General features: G+C 33.7%; 1 protein-coding gene across 3 annotated transcripts in view; it reads right to left on the reverse strand.

The window, feature by feature from the left end:
* Nucleotides 1-10,076, reverse strand: part of AdamTS-A (ADAM metallopeptidase with thrombospondin type 1 motif A) — a 545,690-nt gene extending 535,614 nt beyond the window's left edge. For 2 of the 3 annotated variants that reach the window (XM_072538404.1, XM_072538402.1), the window contains exon 1: nucleotides 9,810-10,076. The gene's annotated coding sequence lies outside the window, so the exon portion shown is untranslated. The remainder of the gene's footprint in view (nucleotides 1-9,809) is intronic. The other variant, XM_072538403.1, reaches the window with a different exon arrangement.
* Between the last annotated feature and the right edge of the window lie 2,826 nt (nucleotides 10,077-12,902).

Raw genomic sequence — 12,902 nt, forward strand, 5'->3', positions numbered from 1 at the left:
TAATAGTGTGACTATTCTGTATCAAGTTCATTTTAATTATTTTTGGTCATTTTAACAATCCTATCTTATATTTGGGTTTTATTTCAAAGAAACTGTTTTTACTAAATATGCGTTTATAATAAGAGTATTTTTAGATTAAGCCTCGACCATTCCAGTGTATTTCGCCAGTCGTTTCTGTTCTTCGTCCTCACTAGCCGTTTTATCAGTCTTGGCCTAACCCTACTCCTATTTCCTACTGATACCGTTAATAAGCCGAAAGCGTGGAAAGGTGTTCTTCGCCGGTTCACATTGACAAAGAGCAATAAAAAATAGATAATAGTGAAAAGAAAAGAGAACACGCTTGGCATCCCACGTTAATGTAAAATTAATATATATTTACTTTTTGATGAATTCACTCGACCTACCCCAAAATGTAGTCGGAAAATTTGGATAGTGCGTTTCCTTTCGAATATCGAGAATTTAGTTTAGTTTAGTCTATTTTACGCCACCAGTGTTGGCGGTAAAAATTTATACAACGATAAAAATTACCAGTTCAACACTTCGTTAGACTACTCCATAGTAAAATTACCACGACACTGACCGAACCAAACCCTATCCGCGTCGGAAGGGTTGAAAGAGTAAGTACCTGCATGCATTAAAGAGCGTTCTGACGGAACGTGGAGTGGCGTTATTCATCGAAGAAGAGAAATAAAATAAACGTAATAGAAAAAGACAAAATATAAAAACGTGACCCAACAAGTGGAATGCCATTTTTACCCCCAAAATCTGTAGTTTTCCAATACTGGGTAAGAGCAAAACTGTCTATTTGTGGCCAGCGCGTCTACTCCCGTTGTTCCACAGTTCAAAGAAATTTGCAAGCTGATTTATAGCACATACTTACTAATTTTAACATAATTTTACTATGAGGCGGTCTGACGAAGTTGTGTTGGAATTTTTATTATCGTATAAATTACCCAATTTACTAAAATTTTTACCGGCAACACTGTTGGACAAAACTTACCTAAACCCTGATCTCAATAGGACACGCGTCATTGCGGTAGTTAATAAAAAGTAAATATTTATCAATTTCACACTAACATGGGATGCCATCCGTGGTCTCTTTCTTTTTCACTGAATATATTTTCTGTTCCTCTTTGCCGAAGTGAACTAGCGAAGAGCGCCATTCCACGAGCTGTCTGATTCCGGCTTTAGCTTCCGACCTTCCTTTGAACCGTGTTGATTTACCGACAAACGACAAGACTGCCCTCGCCGGCCATAAATCGGCAGTTGTTTCCTATCTCAAGAATCGTAAACCACAAATATTGAGAAGAAGTACGGTATTCCACGTTGCGATGATTCCCGACTTTGGATTTTGTCTTTTTCTATTATTTATTCTCTATTTCTCTTCACCAACTATGAACCGGTGAAGAGCGCCGCTGTATGCTCCGTTAGATCCCTGCTTTAGGGTTCGTCTGGGTGAGTAGTCTTCGTGCGGTGCATGTCTCTCCTTAAAGATTGTCTTCCTTTTGTGTAATTCGGCATCTCTCATAATCCTTTTTAATGGTATATTAAAGGAAAGACAAGCCAGCGCGTCTTCCTGTCGTAACCACACATATGCTGAAAAGGCTTGTTACAGTCCGGCTTGTACAAAATCTAGTTAGGCCTATTACAAAATCTGCTGAACAAAGTAGTGAGCTCACTACTGTAATACTACAAACTGGAGCAATACTTTAAACATAAATATATTAGTAAATGACAAACTAATTGATCAAGTTGAAGAGTTTAAATATCTAGGATGCTGGATACATGAAGCTTTAGGCTCAGAACAAGAAGTCAAAAGTAAAATAGAATAGACCAGAAACGCATTTCAAAAAATAAAACAATTTTTACAGTTTCCTACTATATGGCATGAAAGCCTGGACCCTGACAATTAGCTCAATACGACGTCTGAAAAACTTGAGATGTAGATATTCCGCCGCGTTCTAAAAATTTCAAGTTTTAAGACGTATCAATATGTCTAGGTCTTAGCACGCTGATTTAAAGTTCACAAGAAGATGAAATGTTTTATATTAAAATTATTGGTGTTTTACGATTTGACATAGCAAAAAAATCTTCTCAATTGTTGACCTACCTGGCTTAAAACCACTTTTGATATTCACCAAGGAGTTCATCCACGCGCACACTTGAATCGCTGTATGGCTTACTCGAAAATATTTTGTATATTTTGTTCAGGAGAGTTTTACCCCTGTAATTTTTCGATTCTAACAAATTTTATGCAGTGGACATATGATTCTAGTGCATCATTCCACTATGATTTGTTCGTATTCCCATAATTTGACAATTATGTTGTAAATTTGATGTATAATGGTATTACCCCCATGTCTGAAGAGCTCTAATAGGATGAAGTCGACTTCTGAGGGCTAGTTGTTTTTGAGGTGTATACTTGCTTCTTTCATTTCCACCATCGAAGGAAGAGGTCCTAGGTGGATATTTTTTCTTGGTCCTTAAGGCGACATATTATTTTTCACTTCGTCTCTGAACACTACTTTTTTTATTTTTGTATATATCCAGCTATTTTAAGCCATTTTTGCAATTACTCTTTTTGTTTGAGATTATTTGATCAATTTAACTGTTTTCTTGTGATTTGATCATTTCTGTTAGTTAGTTACAGTTAGTCACTCTGTTGTTTTGTAGTTGATCCATTATTTGCTGATATTCTTTCTCTTGTCATTACTTGGAACCATATACTTAGTGAAGCGATTTCGTTAAAGTTAAAGCTTCTCCTTCATTCCAGGGGCATTTTTGTCTGTTCGGGCATTCCATCTCGCTCAATCATTTCATTGGGCTTCCTATACTTGGGGACTTCTTTTGTTATATTGTTATATAATTTCGTACTTTTCATCCATTCTATTATATGTTGTTTTCCTTTTGTTCAGTATGTTTTTATTTTGTCAATGGTCCAGTAGATATGCAGTCCTCTTCTTTTATTCTTTTTGCCTTTTATTTGTATAAAAAATCTCATTTCGTTAGCTTGACTTTTGGCGTATTGAACTTAGTTTATTAGTCTAATTTATTAACTTTATTTATTATAAAAATTTATTTCACACTATAATTATATAATTTATTTACAACATTTATTACAATTTATTTATCCAGACAATACGCGCGTTACATTTCAAAACTCGATACGATTTATTTTCAGACTACTTCACACAATGAAAGTTCCGCTATATATATCAAACAGCCATTGTTCGGGAATCCCTTCGAAGCCCACAGATGTTGACCTGTGCTGACCCTTGAATTGTCTTGAACACCATGGAAGAAGACCGGTTTTATACCTCATTTTGTTGATCTCGAAGCTTCCTTCATCTTCGGTTGCCAACGAATTTATTCGACCCTTATCTGGAGAGTTCCAATCGCAGGTATAAGAGGGGACCCGTTTGGGTATTACCTGGTAAAAAATACTTGTTAGAAAAAGATGTTTACAGTTTAGATGAGTCATTATTTATCGTAACAGTATATATGAGTGTGTATATACTGTTTTTCTAGAGCGCACTAGTTCGAATTTTAGCACCAACAACGACATTCACTTTTTTGAAAAATGATACGACCCACCGGTTCACTGAGCTTCGGATGGTACGTTAAGCCGTCGGTCTAGGTGAAAGATTCAATTGGCGTCGGAACCTATCTGAAAGGATCTCCCCGGCAAAAATGCCATGCGATAATATTATTAGTTTGTATGTTAGAGAAATCGACTTAAATAGCCTGACTTTGTTCTTTGTTAACGTCGAGCGGATTTTTTTCAGTTGACATTTATATAAATAGTTATATAATAGTAACTTAAATAGCCTGACTTTGTTCTTTGTTAACGTCGAGCGGATTTTTTTCAGTTGACATTTTAGAAGAAGATATATGCCCATGTTTTCTCTTCCTAAGAAGCATGTAAGTAGGAGACCAGTGAAAAAGACAAGCAGAGGTCTATATCCAAACATGGATACAACAGATCGTTTATTAACAGCAAAATTTTATAAATATTCAAAATTAAATTAAAAATGATAGGGTTCTGCAAAAATACATTTTATCCAACTTTGAAATATTTCTAGACTTGACGACCAGATCGTATACCATAATTAAATAAACAAATATCATAAAACACGTTATTTAAATACCGTTTTATGTACTCGTAATCCTTACACAAAACCGTAAAGATTTATTTTATTTACTTAGTACATATATTAAATAATAGGTTCTATTTTAAAAATTAAACAAAAGTTGATTTAAAAAACTGTGTAGCTACTTTTGAAGTAAATAAAACACTCCGATTGTCTTTAACCATACTGACACACATATACAAATTAGCTCAATCAAAATAAAAAAAAATGTATTTACGCCAGTAAATGGATTTTTATGAAGTTTTTAATTGAGTTTTAGTAAATCACCGTTTTGGGGTGTTATTTTGCTCGTCACGGCAGATTGGCTTGAAAATTTGAATTTAGGTTCCTCTTACCCTCTACTTCACTTTTGGACTTGATCCCAGGGTTGCTTTTACTTTGCGGGTTAAAGTCAACCCTTCTGGGGGGGGGGGGTAGGTAAAACACATAAATTCAACTAACTCTGGAAATGGATGAATTGACCAATTCTAAGCAAATTTTGTTCTATAGAGTGTTGGAACTACTTTTTGAGTTTCATCATCATCATCATCATCATCATTGGCTCTACAACTCATGGTGGCTCTTGGCCTGCTCAAGGATAAGTCTCCATTCTCTCCTATTCTTGGCCTTGGCTTTCCAGTTTCGAACTCCCAACATTCTCAAGTCTTCCTCCACCTGATCCTTAAATCGTGCTCTGGGTCTGCCTCTCCTTCTCACTCCATCTATGCTTTGGTTATAAATATGTTTTGGCGGCTCCATCTCATTCATTTTCTCTCTGTGACCTAACCACCGCAGCCGGTTTATTTTGATGGACCTATTAATGGACTTTTTGAGTTTACGACTGAAAATGTTCATTTTTTAAAATAAAAATCATGTTTTCAGACGATTTTTCACAAAAAAGTAAGTATTTTAACGCAAAAATATACTTAGCAAAAATGTAGCTTATAAAAAAACAAACAAATGGTGTATCTATAAAGTTTTTAGTTCCAGCAGAAGCAGAGTTGTAGCTCATGAAAAGTAGATTTCTATTTGTCACATTTCAAATAGAATATTTCAACGTGAAATAACCAAAAAATGAAGCACTTTTCGGGGAAAAACTCATTAAAACTTTTTAAAATTGTTTAAAAAGCGATATATTTGCTTTTATAAAAAAGTTTCTAGCACAAAAACTAAGCGAGCTACGCTCAAAACTAAAGTTGGTCCCTTTTTTTTATAAAAACTTTGTGAAAATCATCCCCTTATTAGCACCACAAATAAAAGTAATCGTTACGGCTTTACAATTAACTTTATTTATGTATTGTTTTTATATATGTAAGTTTGATTGGTTTAAAGTGCTTAATTTTGAATAAATTTGGTTTTAAAATAATTTTTTTTTTAATTCTGAAAAAAATTCTTTTTTTCAAAATAACTTAAAAAGTATTAGAGATACGAAAAATCTTGAACAGTAAAAAATATAGGTTTTCTTAACATTTTGGTTTCTTTTGTTTATTGGTGAAGATGTTGATGTTTTGTACTTGTCCCGTTGGTTGCTTTTTACTTTTAAGGGATGAAACCTGCCGCTCTATCTATCTATCTAATTAGCCTTCTTCGGTCCATCTTTGGACATAGGCCTCCCCAATCCTTTTCCATTCTTCTCTGTCTGTCGATACAGTCATCCACCTAGACGGGTAGCGGGTAGGAACTTCCTTGGACAGTCCTACCAGGGAAAGTGAATCAGTTCCTGCCCTCCGCAGATTCCAGGAGTTTCCTAACCCGGGAAACTAGTACCTGCTTAGGGTCCCTTGTCCAGGGTCACGGATAAAGACCACAACGGTATCCACGGCGGAGAAGAACATCTTCGGTACGGTGTGTATGGCGGAAGTGGCACCCCCGATTTTAGGGTTAGTATAAAATTAAATGTAGCGTCTGATCCAGAGTGGACGGCTACAAACAGCGTCTGACCTAAAAACGATCTAACGATCAAATCAAATCAGTTCTCCTGAAACATCAAGAAGAAGCAGAACTAATCTGACTTGACAATAGCAAGTGTGACCTTGCCGAAACGTAGCCAAAACAATGGTTTTTCAAAAAACCAAAACTATTTAATATATATATATATATATATATATATATATATATATATATATATATATATATATATATATTGTTATGGATCAGTTTATCGATCAGAAATAGAATAAAGAGTTTTTTTTATTATTTTAATATACCGCGGGCATATAAGTTAAAATACAACCCTGTACTTATTTGTAATAGTTAGAATAAGAGAAAACATTGTTCCGTGACGGGACCCTGACGAGTTTTTCCGTGAAAGACTGAGTGAATAGTGAAAGGACAATGGAACCCGTATAGTTATAGATTTAGGAATAAACTTGTAATTGTATTTTGCGGTGGGCATTTTTCGAAAGTAAATAAGAATTAGATTTAGATATGAGATAACAAGAATTTGGAAACTTATTTTTGTTGAAAAAGGCAAAATTGTTAATGGTTTCTGAAAAGTAATTTGAGTGAAAGTAGTTTATTTGTTTTAAATATCATGTTGGAAATTTTCTAAATCGAAAATAAGATGAATGCTTATGATTGGTTAAAAAGGAATGGTGGGAATGAGAGAGTTGAGAAGGTTGTCTGGGAGAGATTGAAAGAATTATTATGTTACCGGCAGACCAGAAGAGAAGACATGTTTTCGTGTAGTCAATCTGAGTACCAGTGTTTTCGTTTGTTAGTGAAAAAGGTGGAAGCTGAGAGCAGATCAAAATCGAGAAGATTAATACCTCTTTTGAGTCTGCATAGTCCACGAGATATAATTGAGAAAGAAAGGAGAATTTGTGAATAAAGAGTACCGGTCAAAAGAGGCTTGGGCTTGTGTTTTCGGAGGAGTAGTTTGCTGGTATGCAATTTGGATCGATGCTGAGAACGGGAACGATTTGATGGTAGCCGGACATAGTCAATCAAGGAAGGAACTGTGGTTTGATCGAGAGGAGACATCATTGGTGTAAAAAAAAATAAAGGTCAGTCAAATAATTTGAATGAAAGAAAATTTTAAGATATTCTAAAGATAAAATCAAATATAAGCATACGAACTAAGATTCCAAGTTTCAAAGAGTTATTTTTTTTGTGAATAAATTATTTATATGGTCATTTTTTTTTAGTAGATATTATTATAAAACAGATCAATAGATAGTTTGTAATTAAAATTAAATTTAGAGTATAGGAGTTTGTTGGGACAGATAATTGCCCACAAAAGTTATTTATTAATATTCATTGTATTGCTTATTGAAAATAAATAATAATTTGTGTGCATATTTATGTTGTTTTAATGTTAGTCCCGTTTCCTGTTCTATCCCGATTATGAGCAACTAGGAGATACTGAACCCACTAGAAGAGATATATAAAGTAAACTGATTAAAGTAAAATTAAAAAGGCACCCTGAGAATTTTTAATAGAAATTGATTTGTATGACTCTGCATAAATTAGTGAATTAATTAATTAAATAATTGGATTAATTAAATTAGTGTTAATTAATAATAAAAGATCATAAAGCAGATCACAATAATATACTTATATATATATATATATATATATATATATATATATATATATATATATATATATATATATATATATATATATATATGTATATATATATATATATATATATATATATATATATATATATATATATACAATATATTGAACAAGTTATTGTCACTTGTTTTCATCTCAGCATAAATTGTGTAACAAAAATAGTTTTCCAACGTATAGTACTCACACTGTTAGAATATAGCCGACCTTCAACTTTTGGTTTTTATATATTACGAAAAACGATAAAAGCTATTTAAATTTTTAATTTATTATCTACATTTATATACCGATAATGAACTACATGGTTTATTGTATGTGTACTAGTACACAGTACCAATAGCGGGTTAAATATAGGTACAATAATACATTCAAATCGCGCCTTTTTGCAAATTTTTGTTAATATGGATATACTGATGAATTTCTTGCTCCATATCAAACTTATTTCAGCGCGTAAAAATTAAATACATTTGGAATAGTGATCTGGTGGTTCCTCCATATCCTAATTGTTGAATAATTAAGTAAATACTGGATACATGTCATCTTTGCCATTTGATTCCTGAATATTATTGTGGAAAACCAAGTTTCTCAATAGCTTCCCCTAGCGACTGATCATTAAAACAGTGGTGCCAAGTAATGAAAGACTTACCCAATCTTTTCACCGATATAGAAAAATTAGTAGTTTTGAAAGAAACGGATAATAAACAAAAGAAAATTAAAGAATCAGCTCACGTCTTACTCATCATCATCACTATCTTTGCCTTTCCCTAATTACATTTCTGCATAAGTTTCTATCTTGGTTCATACTAATATCATTTCCCTTTAACAGCTTATTAAGCCTAAGCATCCCTCTGGTCTTCCTCTACTACTCAAAGGAACTTGCGGGACATAAAACTACTTCGTCATACTTAATGATGACTTAAATAGAGATAGTGACGAGATTGAGCCCAACCAAATGTTTTCATTTAATATGTTGGAAGACATTGACCATTTTTAGGCTTTAGATAAGTTTTTAATTAACAGTCAGTTAATCGCTACATTAACACTAAGGCGGCATCTGGAATACAACAAATATGTTCATCATCACCTAAAAAGGTAACGATGACAAAAAATCTACCTACCAAAATTTCCCATCCACCAACGACATAAAGAACAGCTTTATGGTATCCAGAAATATATTCTTGCTAATTTAAAATCTGCCATTGCTACTAGTTCGTTAATACAAATCTAAACAAAAGGATAGAATCTTTTACGCTAGCGTGTAGCGTCGTCGTGCTCTGGATATACACCAAGACGAAAAAAAATTGAAAAGAACCAAAAAAAGCGAAGTCCTACGAAAAAACCAAAGGCTTCTAAGCCAAACACTGCCAAGGTTGCTGAAGTTCATCCAAAGTTAAGAAAGCTGCTGCTACTAAGTAATTGACCCGATATCTAGTAATATTAAAAAAATAATAATTGACTTGAAAAGACCCTACGATATTCAAGATCAAGGCACATATATATTCAAAAAGTTTTCCAGAATTTATGAAGCAACTGCAAAAAAATGTGCTGAATATTCATATCCAACGAGACAAACTAAAAAAATTATTACAAACATCTATTGTGAAAAACTACCAATTTGTCCAAGTAGAAAGTAATATTTTGCAAAAAAATATAGGTACTTTAAGAATACAAGAAAATGTACACGCGCATAAAGATCATTAATTACTATGCAATCCTAATTCTGAAAACAATGTTTCATTAATATTTTATTTTTATCTATTTAAGCACAGCCACATACATAGGTAAGCAATAGTCTGTAAAAAATAATAATAAATTATTTTCATTTGTGCTTTTAGTGTTTTCTATTATAATCACAAATATCTAGTAAACAAGGTGTTCTATTACCTACGATAAAATGACAAAATATAGGCGACTAGATAATTGCCAGACAAGAGCAAAATAGTTGAAAAATTAAACACAAATCTTGCAAAAGTAAAGCACAACAAAATTACAGTAAATCAAGGAAAGCCGACAGCTCAATGACCGAATTTTGTTGTAAAATTAACGCCGTAAATAAAATACAAAACTTCTTGCACGTTGTCAATAATAAAAATGACTTACCAAAACGTCCAAACTGGGCACTTCACTCGTCTAAACCACAACAAGTCCCTCTCGAAAACTGTCAATGCGAATTTTTTTTTTCGAAAAAAAAAATCCACCGTGAACGGAAAAAACACCGGTAGACCGAAGCAGTTCCAAATGTTTCGATTTCACATTCACACCACGACACGAGACGAAAAGTTGAAGAGGCAGACGCGCGAAGTACCTCCTATCAGACTGTTGGCGACTAACTAACTTGAATTTTGAATTCACTACTAGCCGGTCAGCTAAGCATGGCACACTAGCAATTTCTAAGGCGGGAAAGTCTGGCGACGAGCAATACTGTCTTGATTCTAGGAGTATATTTGTGTTGATGTTGGGGATATTGTTTGAGGAAGAATTATTGTTTTCCTCACACGAAAAGACAATTTAAGACGATAAACCGAATAATATTCAACATTCATTTACTGCATTTTCCAATGTGACAGCCACGATTATTCCAGTAGGTGTATATATTTATAAAAATAGCAGGAGAATTATCTTTTACAGAGTGATCGTAATAATTTTAAAAGTAAATATGAAAATAAAGTTCGTTCCTCCTAGTGGCGTGATACAGACAACAATACATTGGCTGATATGTCAGTCCTTACAGTAAATTGTGGCCTGTAAAGAAAAATTTAAGCAGACGCACATGTAGACCAGAGAACTAAGGATTTTACCGTAACATTCGTTGATACAAGTATCTAACAACTACTTGGAATAAATTTGGTGATAACAATGTAATAAACAAATTATACAAAAGATTAAACGTCATTTTTTACTTATAAACAATATATGAGGCGTGTAGATGCAAAACCGGACATGTCACAATTTGGTCGAAAGAAAACTAACACCAGGATTTTGTTCATTATAACCTATTGTATCAGTCCACAATAAAAATTCGTTGCAAAACGGGCCTTTTACCGTAAAATATTACAATCAAATATTGATTGTAGTTTCAAAAGCGGACAAAGCCCAAGCGTCTTGGTTGCAAAATCGGACATCAACATTCGACCAATGGACTGTAATCACATGACGTAGCGCAGCACGTGTCTGTTTTGTTGTTCCTGGCAGCGTAATTATTTATAGTGTCTAATCATAATATGTTACAGTGCTTTGTTACATTTTAGAGATGTACAAATCCTTCTTAAGTGAGGTTAGTATGGATTCTGGAAGAAAAAACAATCTACAGGAAGCAGAATGGAGAAGATATAAGGCTAAAGTTAATAGGTAAATATTATAACAATGAAGTGCGTGGTGTGTGAATTAATTTTTCGAGAATGCAAAAACTAACCTTAAAAATTTCATTATGTATCAATGAGTCAAAACAAAAATTGTTTTTAAAAGTAATTCACAATAGAATACATAGGAAATTAGATGAAGGCATAAGTAATACACAAATGGGATTTAGGAAAGGACTGGGAACACGAGATGCACTGTTTGCAGTAAGTGTTCTTTCGCAGAGATGCTTAGATATAAATCAGGAAGTATATGCCTGTTTCATTGATTTTGAAAAGGCATTTGACAGAGTGCAGCATAATCGGCTTAAAGAAATTTGATTAAATAAAAACATAGACAGTAGAGACATTAGAATCATATGTAACCTCTATTGGAACCAAACAGCAAAAGTGAAAGTTGAAAATAACTGACCGAGGATATCCAGATTCGCCGTGGAGTCCGCCAAGGGTGTATTTTATCACCCTTGTTATTCAATTTATACAGTAAAGCCATCTCAGAATTAGCGCTTGCCGAGGTCAGTGAGGGCCTTATAATAAACGGTGAGCCACTTAATAACATAAGATATGCTGACGACACCGTCCTTCTGGCAGGAACACTAGAAGAACTGCAACACCTTGCTGAACAACTAAATATATATTGCAACGATTATGGACTAAAAATAAATTTGAAGAAAACCAAGTTTATGGTATTTACAAAAGCACAAAACATCAAAGTTAAGCTAGTACTAGATAATACAGAAATTGAACAAATATCTTCGTACAAATACCTTGGAGCATGGATCACAGAGATACTGATCAGACAAAAGAAATAAGATGCCGCATTGAAGTAGCACGGTCAATTTTTAATAGAATGAGAAAACTTTTTTGTAATCGCGATATCAATATATCGCTCCGAATAAGAATGCTTGGATGTTATATTTTCTCCACCCTTTTGTATGAGGTTGAAGCTTGAACACTTAAAAAATCTAACATTAAAAACCTAGAAGCATTCGAAATGTGGTGTTACCGACGTATTTTGAAAATATCATGGATGGATCGCAAAACAAATGAACAAGTTCTCGAACAACTAGGAAAACAATGCGAAGTTTTAAATTCCATAAAAATCGGGAAATTGGAATACTTGGGGCACATCATGAGAGGTGAAAAATACGAACTACTAAGGAATATAATGCAGGGTAAAATCAAAGGCAGAAGAAGCGTAGGAAGACGTAAAATCTCGAGGCTACGCAATATCTGTGAATGGTTTGGATACAGTTCAATTGAACTATTCAGGCCCGTAACCAACAAAATTATAATTGCCAGAATCATTTCCAATCTCCGATAGGAGCGGAACTTAAAAAAGAAGAAGAGTCAAAACTTAAAAAACGTACACGACGCGTATTTCGGAAAGCTTTACCTAAATGCGATTGGCAAAATACAATGACATGTTTTAATTATCTTTTTTACCGGTACCTAAGCCATTTTTGTTTTGTTGTAGGTATTTGTCTCAAGGTTTACCAACATTTCCAAAGTGTAAGCATTCAGCAGCAAAATGGAAATGTTTAACACTCTCGATGCAGGACTTCAAAAAGTTCCATAAAGGTTTTTATAAAACTGCAGATAAACTCACACAAGATCAGTTCATTTCTCGCTTTTGTATAATTCATAAACCAAAACGTCAGCGACCTAGAGATGCAACAAAACCGAAGGAAAAAACAGTTTGTTATTTTGTTCGAAAACGAAATTTAGAAGAATTCCAAGTGTGCCGAGAGGCTTTTCTTGGATTGCTAGGTATAACCAAGCACCGCGTCAATGGTGTTTTAACACGTTTCCAAGTCGATGGTAATTTAAAAGAGAA

The sequence above is a fragment of the Diabrotica undecimpunctata genome, chromosome 7, assembly GCF_040954645.1.
Source record: "Diabrotica undecimpunctata isolate CICGRU chromosome 7, icDiaUnde3, whole genome shotgun sequence".
NCBI classification, from domain to species: Eukaryota; Metazoa; Arthropoda; class Insecta; order Coleoptera; family Chrysomelidae; genus Diabrotica; species Diabrotica undecimpunctata.